We start from the raw sequence: 11,957 nt of genomic DNA on the forward strand, positions 1-11,957 counted from the left end.
GAAATTGACTGTTTGGATCAAAAGTTATAAGAATTAAAAAACAAAAGAGAAAAATCGTTGATTTTCGTAAAAAATGTTACTCTCCGTGATTTTTTACTATTTTTATGCCTAGACAACTTTTGACCTAGGCGACCATTTTTAAACCACCAGCCCTCAAATTAAAGCTCTTTTCAGATACCTCGATCCTAGTAGAACAGATTTTTGGATTACGCTTTCAGACACTGAGTGGGTGAAGTTTAATCGTGACTAATTTTTTCTCCTTTTTCCCGTGTTAAATTCCCATAAAAGAATTTCAACTGCCCCGCAAAAAAATTTGGCAAGCGATCGGCGACGCATGCGAGAATTTTCTCACTCCAGGTGACCCAAAGAACCAAGAAAGCTGGTCTATTAGGTTGCAATTTACAACTTCCAACACCTAAGTTGTGTACTGTCGGTCGTGGATTTGCACATATGCGTGCGCTAAGGCCGTAGTAGTGCTCTATGCATTTGACGGTTGTTGAACTGATAACATGCCAGCTGTGTAGGAGGCCGAAGTTTTGTCAATAAAGATTCATATGCAAGAAATATAAATAATAATAATTACTAGTGATCCATTCATAAAAAACACACTTTCGCAAAACCTTGCGAATTTGAATTTACTATCCCAAAGGCTGCAAAAAAACAAGGCTTCAAACTTCTCACCTTTGCCTCTCACCAATCACTTGCGAATACTTTCGGAAGTGTGAAAGTATTTACAGTAATTTACAACAAATAATGTCGTAAATACCAGAATAAAAATGATTTATATTATAATCATGTTTGGTCATATATTATCATATATAGAAAAACATGACTTTTGTCTTTATATATAATTTTAAATAATCATCTTACATGGTCATGTATGATTACCCACATAGCACGGCACGTTTGAGGAATGTTTCTCAAACTTTGTATTTCAAACCTTGGAACGTTGAATCTAAAGTTTCTCAACGTTTCAGAAACGTTTCTAAAACGTAAAAATGTCCGCTTTTGTTGGAGAAGTTATGTTGTTAGAACGTTTCTGAAACGTTTTTTAGGTTTGAATTTAGTAAAAAAAATATTAAAAGTAATATCTTTCTACTACCACCTTCCCTGAGAATGCCCACCCTACCACCCTAAATGCTACACTTTCCTATGTACAGACACCAGCTAGAGCACTACTTCACTCGTGGTTTACAAGACGCCACCTAGGTGATGTTCATCTAACTGTAATCATTGGTACGATAATTTTGGTATGTTCAAGAAGTTTTTAAAACGTTGCCGAAACGTGTATAAATTTACCAAAAATTTTTATTTCATTATCCGAAACGTATTAAAAGCATTGTTGAAACGTTTCTCAATCGTTGTGAACAACGTTTCAGCAACGCCGCTACAACACTTGAAAAACGTGGATATTACTGAGCGAAAACATTTGTTCTAGGTTGTTGGAAACGTTTCTCAAACATTTGCTTATGTTTTTGAAACGTTTCCAGAAACACTTCAAAAATGTTATGACAACGTAATACGTAAAATTTTCAATTCAAATTTGATTATTTCTTTGGACAAGTATACTTATAATCTTTATGTGACAACGAACTTCTCTCGTGTGTTTTTTAATGGTATGGCATGTTGTTTATGATAAGGTTAAATTCTGTCGAGAAACTGTGGCTAATGTACATTTATATTTTTTAGATGCCCTGATAAGAAAGGATCAATTCTTCGAAACGTTGGCAAATAAATAGTATTTACACTTGCCCGTAGTGATTATTTCAATCCTCAAGTTTAAAAATGAAAAATGTACTAGTCTTTAATGCAACAGTGCCAAATGTATTAGTTTTCCACGCAAACGTACTAAATATACTAGTTTTCGACGAAACTTAACTTCTTCGAAATAATCAAAGATTTTAGAAACTAAAACCATTGATTATTTATACATTGACAATTTCGTATAATTAGGTATATATGTACCTCGTATCTCAGCGTTTGAAACGTCAATGCTCGCCAATAAGCGTAGCTAGTTGGAACGAGTATTAGCGTTGATCACTGTAATAAATATGAATTAAATTGCAATTGCTGTTTACAACTTCTTGATCTAATATTTCTGTTACGCTCTTCGATCCCCTGATTAATTTCAGATTCTGACTTATACGGCGGCCATGAACACGTCTTCTTGTCAGCACTAAGTCAAAGTCCTGGAACAACTACGCTCTCGGATCGAGAAGCTAATTTTACAATATACCAGCCCACGAAACTTCTCCAAATTTCATCTCAAAGAAAATAAAATATTCACTACATAAATCTACATAAAACATTCCGGAAATTCGACTACAGTAGGTAAATGAACATTTTATTATGTTTTTTTTAAGAAATTATTGAAAATCAAGATAAGCAAGTTGTACGAAAATTTGAGGTCCACAAACTAATTGTATAAATAGCTATTGCAACTTATTTATATTTATTACAGTGGTCAACGCTGGTACTCGTTCCAACAAGCTACGCGTATTGGCTGATGAAAATCTATCTTTGGACAAACGCTGAGATACGAGGTACATACATACCAAATTATATGAAATAGTCAATGTAATAAACTATATTTGTTGATTTAATAATAAATCACCAAAACAAATCACCACTAATAATGGTGACAGTAAGACCCTGAACGCTCAATGTAGTTGCCAGGCAGGAAATTCTGGACAGTGCAAACACATTAATTGTAGGTGTTTTTTTACTTCTAAATCGGTAATTAAATGGGGAATTGATGCATTTAATTAAAATTTTTATTTGTGAAAGAGGTTAAGGTACCTACATTGTTGATTGTTTTGGTATATATGTATTTCTCTTGGACGCCCGCGTCAGCAAGAGCGTTGGGTAATGAAAAATAACGCAACGCAAAAGCGTTTTTATGAAGAAAAAAAAACGCAACGCTTCTCGCAGCGCCCTCACAGTCTACATAACCTCTCCCATTTTAGCCACGCCAAAACCGTGCGTTATGCGGCACTTTATCCTTGCACTCGTGAAAAAAAATAGTGTGAGCAACTAGTGCGATATCGCACACGTTGCACATTATACTATTACCATGCTGTTTGATTTTGTAACGTGAGCAAACAATTTCAATAGCTTTCAGACCTTTACAACGTATACAGTAGATAGGCTATAGGCATACCAGAACATAGGCATACTAAAACACCCCCTCTCCTCTCAGAGTGTTTTGGTACCCGATGAAAGAGGAGGGATCCCCTCTCTCTCTCCAAGATACTAAAACACCTTTTCTCCTCTCAGAGTGTTTTAGTACCCGATGAGAGAGTGGGGATAATTTTTCCTCTCTCTCTATTATGTTTTGGAATGCCTATAACGTTCTCTACTTTTTTTAATTTTTTTTTTTTTAATTTTACTTTACAGTTTATGCTGATAGAACAATTTCATGAGTTTGACGTTGTGCAATGCACAGGTCGTCTTATAGCTTGGATTATGATTTGTGCATACTGTGACGCACTTAAAAGATGGTTTTGACGGATAGCCATACTGTTCAATATTGTGAACAGGAAATGTGAATCGTTGAAGCCATGTCTGTTTTAATGCACCCATGACAACAATTTTTGATGCATCATGTAAAGCGTCACGAAGCAAGTTTCCGATTTGAGAGTAGTCATGTCCATCCGTTTTCCACCTGATGCCATGATAATTATGTTTGAGCCATTTGTTTTCCCTTTGCATTTTGTCTGAGAGTTTTTTCCATGAGAAGGGATTTTTGAATGTTAGAACAATAGGATCTGCACTATTTTCCTTGAGAGATATGATTGCTAATTCCTTTAGAATATAATCTTCTTCGGTTTGCTTGAAACCAGTCATGTCTACTGCATACTCCATTTTCCGATGCAGCTTAGACGAGCTTCTTGACATCTCCACTAATAGGATTGTACTGAACGATGCGATCTTGTAAGATCAGACAGTAGGCTGAAGTGTTAGTAGGAAAATCTGTTATAGCCTCAAACTCCAGACGTACATCGACAGGAGCGCTCTTGAGAGATTCGTTTTGTCGTGAACAGTCAATAACTACGAATGGTGCAAAGTTGAGAAACGAAGACTTTGTCAGCAGTGGTTGCGGATCTCTTCCATAGTAGGATTTTTGAAAATTAGCGTACATATCATAGAGAATGGCAAACTGATTTTTAGCTATGTCGAGATTCATATTGTTGTATGGATAATATTGTGAATTCAAGAAAAGTTTCACATTACTCAACTCACAATGGTCAAATCGACTGGCGTTTGCAGTTCTCATTGATTTTCTCTTTGTTTACAGTCCAAGAATCACAAAACGAGGTTTTTCCAATTGATTTGATGTTTTCACTGTCCAGACGTGTTTAGTAGTGCTTGGGAGAAGAGGATATTCAAATAACTCCCAAGAACGGAAACACATGGAGATAGGATTATCTTTACCAATGAAATTCAATAGCTGGATTTTTTGTTTATCAGATGCAACAACATATGGCATCAACCACTCTATCTTTGATACTTTTACTTCGTAATCTTCATAAGTAGTTACACCAGATGCTACAGCGCTTTCCTGGATTATTACGTTCAAGTCGCTTCTCGATCTTGTGAGAATGAGCTCATGCTTCATATTAACTATTATCTTTTTATAGTCTTCTGCAAAACCCAAGATCATACTCAGTGGAATCGCAACGTCAAAATTTCCTTTGTCATCTACGACCGATTTGATATCGTCTTGAATACCAAGCCAGCCTGCATTCTCCATCATATCATTCTGATTTATGTTAAATGAAATCAATCCTTTCATAACACTGCTCAGACCAACATTTTTACTTTTATCTATCTCCACAGCATTAATCTCATAACGAATTTCATCAAACAGATGACAAATGCCATTGTTGACAAATTTAGTTTTAGCAAGTGCTGCTGATCTACCTTTTACTTGCAATTTTCCACATATATGGATAGAGTTGCGAGATGGTAAGAGACATAGATCTTGATGTTGGATAGAAATACGAATTTCATCGCTGTTGTCAAAGCTTAATGATGAGTATGGTTGATGTGCGTGTACTTCGTAATGAGCAATAGACTCATCGAATACGACACCTGATCGAATGCTTAGAATTTCGTCCATTTTTCTGGAAGCAGCAAAGAATTATACACGTGAATTTTTTCCACGAACTTTTAGTCCTAGACTTTTCAGGTTTGAGTTTCTTCGGTCGACTGATGACTGGTTGCCATGATGACTGATTTATATATGATCCAGAATTGTAAACGATGCCCATTATACAGATTTTATGTGAAGTCTAATAGTGATTTCCTCTCCTCGAAAATTCACCAAATTTCCATCCTGATCGACAATTTGAATTTGTAGATGATCTATGCACTTGACACTGACCGGTAGATATATGACGTGTGACGGAACTTCTATGATTTTATATCCCGGAGATACTCTGGGAAAGAACTCATGGATTGTATGAACTTTCTTATTATTGATATAAGCACCTCCAGTAATATTGCACTCAACTCTGAGTGCATTGATTCTCAATATTTTCACTGGTAAATCAGAGCTGTGTTGAATGTTCTCTTCGAGAGTGCGAGGAGCAAAGCCAAGGAGACTCGCTATGGAATCGTGAGGTGTGAGATCTATCGGATGACTGCAGAGAATTTCACTTCTAAGAGTATTGTTGTTAGCTTTCAAAGAGAATTCGATTCCTTTGGATTTCAAAGTTGTTTGTAAAAATTGATTAATAGCATCAATCTCATAACTGCCAGTAGGAATATTAATAATAATATCTCCGTTTAAATGCAGTTTATTATTTGAATAGTCAACATTGGGAATAGAGTTAAATGATAAAAGTTCAACTAAACCCAAGACAACATTTTTATGCTTCGGTAGTTCAATCGAAGGAAAATATTGCGCTTCTAAGACAGATGAATTTCCTGAGAGACTCAGAGTGAAGCTATCTTCCATGACTGATCAGAAGATAATGATTCCATTCGTCAGTGAACACCTCTTTTATAGCCTCCCAGCTAAGAAAAAAAGACAAAGATGGCCACATATAAATGAGTCAAAATTTTGATATCTTTTATAGTTGTATTTCACTTCTTTCACGTTAAAATACAACATGAGATCTTTAGGAGGTTTAAGATCGCCAAAATTATCAAAATAAATCACTTCAGGACCACGTTTGCGATAGTAAACCCAGTGAGTGCCTCTATTTTGAAAGTCGTCCAAGTTTACCACTGCTGACTCATTATGCCATGGACCGCCGGGAGGTAGATTATTTCTCATGAAAACACTTCGGAAATCTGAGATTTTCATCATACGAGCATATTTTATTAGATCATAGTCAGTCAGTGCATGATTTGGCAAAGTTAAATCGAAGTTTTTTTTTTCTACTGACTTGATGACCACTGCCGATATGAGGTTTCATAAATAATCCCATTCCAGTTTTATAGGGCTTAAGATGAAGACCTTTGCCTAAAGCAATAGCTTCCATGGTCTTATTATGCCTCTTACTTTCTTCATGATTTTTCTGCGCAGCTTTAGCATCATTAACTGCTTTAGCTATTCCAGCAGCACCTCCTGCTAGAGCACCGGTGGCTCATAGTCCTGCGAACAATGGAATGAGAAAAGGAAGAACTCCACCAATTTTTGATGGAAGCGGCAGAACACGTGGAATGATAACTTTTTTCTTTCCACCTACACTTTTAACAGCTTGACGTGCACCCTTCAAGGCTGATTGAATAACCTTGCGAGAATGTTTACTTGCTGTCATTGATTTTTTAGCTACAGTCACTAACTTATTAAATTTCAATCCCATTCCAGTTTTTCCTTTTAATTTCATAGCATTGCTAACAGCAAAAGCAAAAGCTTTTTCACCAAGACGGAATAAACAATGTCATGTTTCATTATCATTATCGGAGTAAACAATGTCATGTTTTTTACACGCCTGATCAAGCGGATTAATGCCAGGATCTCCTCTTTTCATTCGCTTTTTCAATTTGGTTCCGGGACCGCAGTATTGATATCCAGGAAGATGCATTTCAACAGGTAAGTTATTGATAACTTTATCAAGCAATCCATAGCCTTTCGGCTGTTTCTGAGATTTATGTATGATCATCTCTCTTCGAGCGTTGATTCACAACTGACGTTCATGGTATAAAAAGGGCGTTTATATTTCAAGAGCTCAATGTTATATCTGACTCTGTTGAGTTAACATGGATTTTACCGAGCAGAACGTCAAACTCCCCGTGACAAATTTCGATTTTTGAAAAGAGAAAAGAAAAAAGCGTCATGGGGAATTACTACCAGATAGTATACGAGCAGTATTCTGTGGGCCATCGAACTGTGGAAAAACAAATAGTTTATTGGCTTTAATTACACATCCTAATGGTCTTAGGTTCGAGAATTTGTATGTATACTCAAAATCCTTGAATCAGCCAAAGTATCAATTTCTCAAGAATGTCTTGGAGCCGATTGAAGGTGTATCATATCTTCCGTTCAGTGAGCATGAATCTGTAGTATCTCCAGATGAAGCCCTTCCAAATTCAATTATGATATTTGACGATGTGGCATGTGAGAAGCAGGATAACGTCAGAGCCTTTTTCTGCATGGGGAGACATAAAAGTGTAGACAGTTTCTATCTATGTCAATCTTATGCTTATATAGGAAAACATTTGATTAGGGATAATGTCAATTTGTTAGTAATTTATCGACAAGATGATGTAAATCTTAAACATATCTATGAAGATCATGTGAACACCGATTTAACTTTTAATGAATTTCGAAATCTTTGTTCTGAATGTTGGAAGAATGATAGATATGGATTCATTGTCATTGACAAAGATAGATCGATGAATGAGGGTAGATACAGAAAAGGATTTGACTGTTTTGCAATAAAAAAGGAATTATGAGTCTCAAACTTGCAGTTCAGTTGTAAACATCACCACGTCAGCATGTCAGACTTCAAGAAAGAGAAGAATGTTCTTAGTGAGCTCTTGCGAGCTCGTGAGGCTATTAAAAAAAATACACTTTATTAAAACAGGAGAAAGATGATTTTGAAAAAGTCATCGGTGATACTCTAAAACCAGTCATCTTACCACTTGAGAAACTTGTTGAGATGAAAAGTGAAAGCACACTGCAGCAACCATTTAATCATATTTTGGATAAAAACAGCGGCAGTAAGAAAATGAAAAAACGAATGAAAATCGATCGATCAAGTTTGCTCAACGATCAAAATAAGAACAAAAACATCATCATCATCATCATAATCATAATCATAATCATAAACAGTATAATCCAATAAACTTGAAATGACACAATAACCAATTCTACATTTAGATCCGCGAGTGGAAAAAATGAATCAGCTAAGACTTTTTATCATTGCTAGATAAAAGCCGTAGAACGATTGATAATATATACGGAGTGCGAAAGGTTGATGAGGTGCATATGATTGGTGATTCAGAAATTGAATTTGATGATAAATATGTCAAAGTCAGAAATGAAAGTTATCCTAAAACAAGTGAACTGATGGAATTGCTATTTAAAAAATATCCGGATGATCTTCTTCTGAGCTCATCAGATCGTGCAAATTATCGCAAGATTCTGGAAGCAACAAATGCTCATCGGAAAAAATTCAGCAAAGATGAATCTATACGAATGTCGAGAAGTAATAAATATAAGAATATTTTAGCACCAATGTTCCGCAGCACTCCACGTAAAAAGAACAGTAGCAGCGGAGGAGGTCTCATATCTAAATATAAAATAGCTAAGAAAAATTCTTCGATTGATCTCGTCTACTGGGATGATCCAAACGAGCTTACTGAGAGACTTCGATTATTGATTGCCGAACGATCAGCTGGAAATAATAATCACGTCAATGAAATCCAGTCGATTATTGCGGAATTACGTGAAGCTGGGCATATATATTGATACGCAACTTTCTTCTTTGCATCAGTACTACCATGAGTATCGATGTGTTTGGAAGAAAACTTGAGGGCTCGCAAGTTAGTCGTGGTCCTCCAGGCATTGGTTTCAATTTTACACCGGACGGTGATTTTGATTTAGAAAACAAGCGACTTTGCAACCTAGGACCGCCCAATCATCCAAACGATGCAATCACATTGCATTCACTGAAAGTTATTCTACAAACTGAAATAAATTATATAGCTACTAAAATTGCTGGAATTGGTGAAGTTATAGAAGAATATAAGCAGCAAGTTGAAAAACATCAATTGGAAGTGAATGCAAAATTGCGTTATCTTTATAGTACAACTCTTCGCAATTACTCTGGTGTTGATTATATCATTGAAGAAGTGAATAAACAATTAAAAGTTCGTATAGACGAATTTCCAGATGGATTTTCATCTACTGTAAAGGAAGATGGAACGTCATAGAGTAGCTGAAGAGCTGCACAAGCCAGCACGTCGGCGATACAATAGAAGAAAATATGACATACGTGGAATAGACGAGACTTGGCAAGCGGATCTTGTAGAAATGATAACATATTCTAAAGAAAACAAAGGTTTTCATTACTTATTCACTGTCATAGATATATTTTCAAAGTATTCATGGGCCATGCCAGTGAAGTCAAAGAGTGGTAATGATGTTACTGCAGCTATGAAGTTAATACTAAAAGAAGGACGAGTACCGAAGAATCTACAAACTGACCAAGGAAAAGAATTTTACAATTCAATTTTTCAAAAACTTATGAAGAAGCACAATATACACTTATACTCTTCGCATAGTAATCTTCATGCAAGTATATGCGAACGATTCAATAGAACATTAAAAAATGCAATGTGGACAGAATTCAGCAAACAGGGAAGCTATAAATGGTTGGATATTCTACCTAACTTACTCAAAGCATACAATTTGAGAAAACATCGGACAACAGGAATCGAGCCTGAAAATGTTACACTGGCAAATGAGCGAGAAGTCTAGAGACGTTTTCCAAATGAAAAGTCGACAGTGAAAAAACCGAAATTTAAAGTAGGAGATAAAGTACGAATAAGTAGGATAAAAAATGTTTTTGAAAAAGGTTACACACCAAACTGGTCTACTGAAATTTTTACAATAACGCGAGTTGTCAAAACTAATCCGACAACATACCACCTCAAAGATCATAACAATAAAACCGTCTCAGTTGGCTTTTATGAAACAGAAATTCATAAAACTATGTATCCTGAAATTTATCTAGTAGAAAAAGTATAAAGAAAAAGTGGTAAACGTGTATATGTTAAATGGCTAGGATTTAGTGACGAGCATAATAGTTGGATAAATAAAAATGAGATTCTTTAATGTAACTATATTAACAATTTATGTTCTTTTTTTTATGGATAAAAGGATCAGATTGTAGTAAATAAAAAAAGCAGATGTATTATGTTTATCATATTAAATTTATTCATGTATTATTATTATGTGCAATTTACTAAAAAATATATCTTTGTAAAATCAATTTGTGATTTATTCATTCTTATTGAGTACTAGAATCGAACTTAAAAGAAGATCCACCCAGATATTTTAAAAATAAACAAAGTTTATTTGCACTGTTGCAGAGTGAATTGAAAAACGCTTCATCTTTCAGAATAGCCGATGAAATCTTCTCTGGCAAGAAAACTTGAAAGCTGTCATCAAGTTCAGCAACAATCTTCGTACCGAACCTTGTCTTGACCTCTTTCAGTGCTGTCACCAAATACTGATGATCTTTTTCCATGTCTGTTGCTCTTTTCTTTGGCAAGAACTCTCGCTCAGCAATCTTGTTGAGTGCAGATAGATCCATTCTGAAAAAAGCAAAAATAAAAATTTATGTTAGAGAAAATTGTATTAAAGACAAGTAATGAGGGAGAACTATGAAATATAACTTACTTATTATGAAGTTAGGTGAGTCTTGGTCTCTTTGTAGAAGGTTCGTTGTTCGCTTCGATTTCTCGAATGTGCTCCTCGTTGTTGTCCGTGCGTTCATATAGCCCATTTCCCACCACAATTCCTGCCCTTTCCATTGCCTCTAGTAAGATATCCCTTCTCTCTTCTGATTATAATCTTATCTTATCTAATGATGGATCCCATTCGTGCATGAACTCCTCAGGCACATCGTATTCAATCCTGATTTGTTCACCTTCATCCCCCCTCCCACTTTCTCTCTCTCTTTTTTCTTCTGCATCATTGCCAATGGTTACCTCATCCTCCCTCTCATTTACTCCCTCTCTTTTTTCTTCTGCTTCATTGCCATTAACTGCATTGTATCCCCTCTCCTCCGATTCCCCCTCTACATGCATTGCAGCTTGCGCCATCTGTTCTTCCATAATTCTGTAATGACCCCAGGGCAAAGTATCTGTACTATGAGGTAATAAGTATCTTTTATCATCGTGAGGACTTAGAGCAATTTTTTCTTGTTTTTCAGTATGGACTATGTTTAATTTTGAACAAATATTGCACTGCTCACGTTTTATAATAACAAGATCTTGAAGACATTTTCGATAATCTTCGAATGTGATTGATTTCTTTACTACATTGGATTTTATCCCTTTGGCTTTTTTCACTGTCTCAGCTCCATCAATCAAAATACTATACATTTTGCTTCTTAAACCTACGAACTCTGTCATAATCTTGCCACAGCATTCGTCTTTCATCAATCCAGGAACGTTTTTATTAACACGCGGAATTTCAAACTGATTATTCAAATCATAATCAGAAGTATAAAACTTGTGTATATCTTCTTTCATTATTTGATACATATCAATGTCCGCAAATTCGTATATTAAACTATCTGTATCTGTATAAAGAAGTTTACATTTTTCTCCTACTCGTTGTTTTATATATGAATAATGAAAATCATATACTAATGTTTTTGACAAATCGAGAATACAGAGACCAACATAAATTGGTTTCTTGATTGTTATACTTGTCTTCTTTAGCTGAATAGCAACTAAATTTTCATCAAAGATTGCACAACTATGAAAAT

The sequence above is a fragment of the Nasonia vitripennis genome (genome assembly GCF_009193385.2).
Source record: "Nasonia vitripennis strain AsymCx chromosome 1 unlocalized genomic scaffold, Nvit_psr_1.1 chr1_random0013, whole genome shotgun sequence".
NCBI lineage: Eukaryota > Metazoa > Arthropoda > Insecta > Hymenoptera > Pteromalidae > Nasonia > Nasonia vitripennis.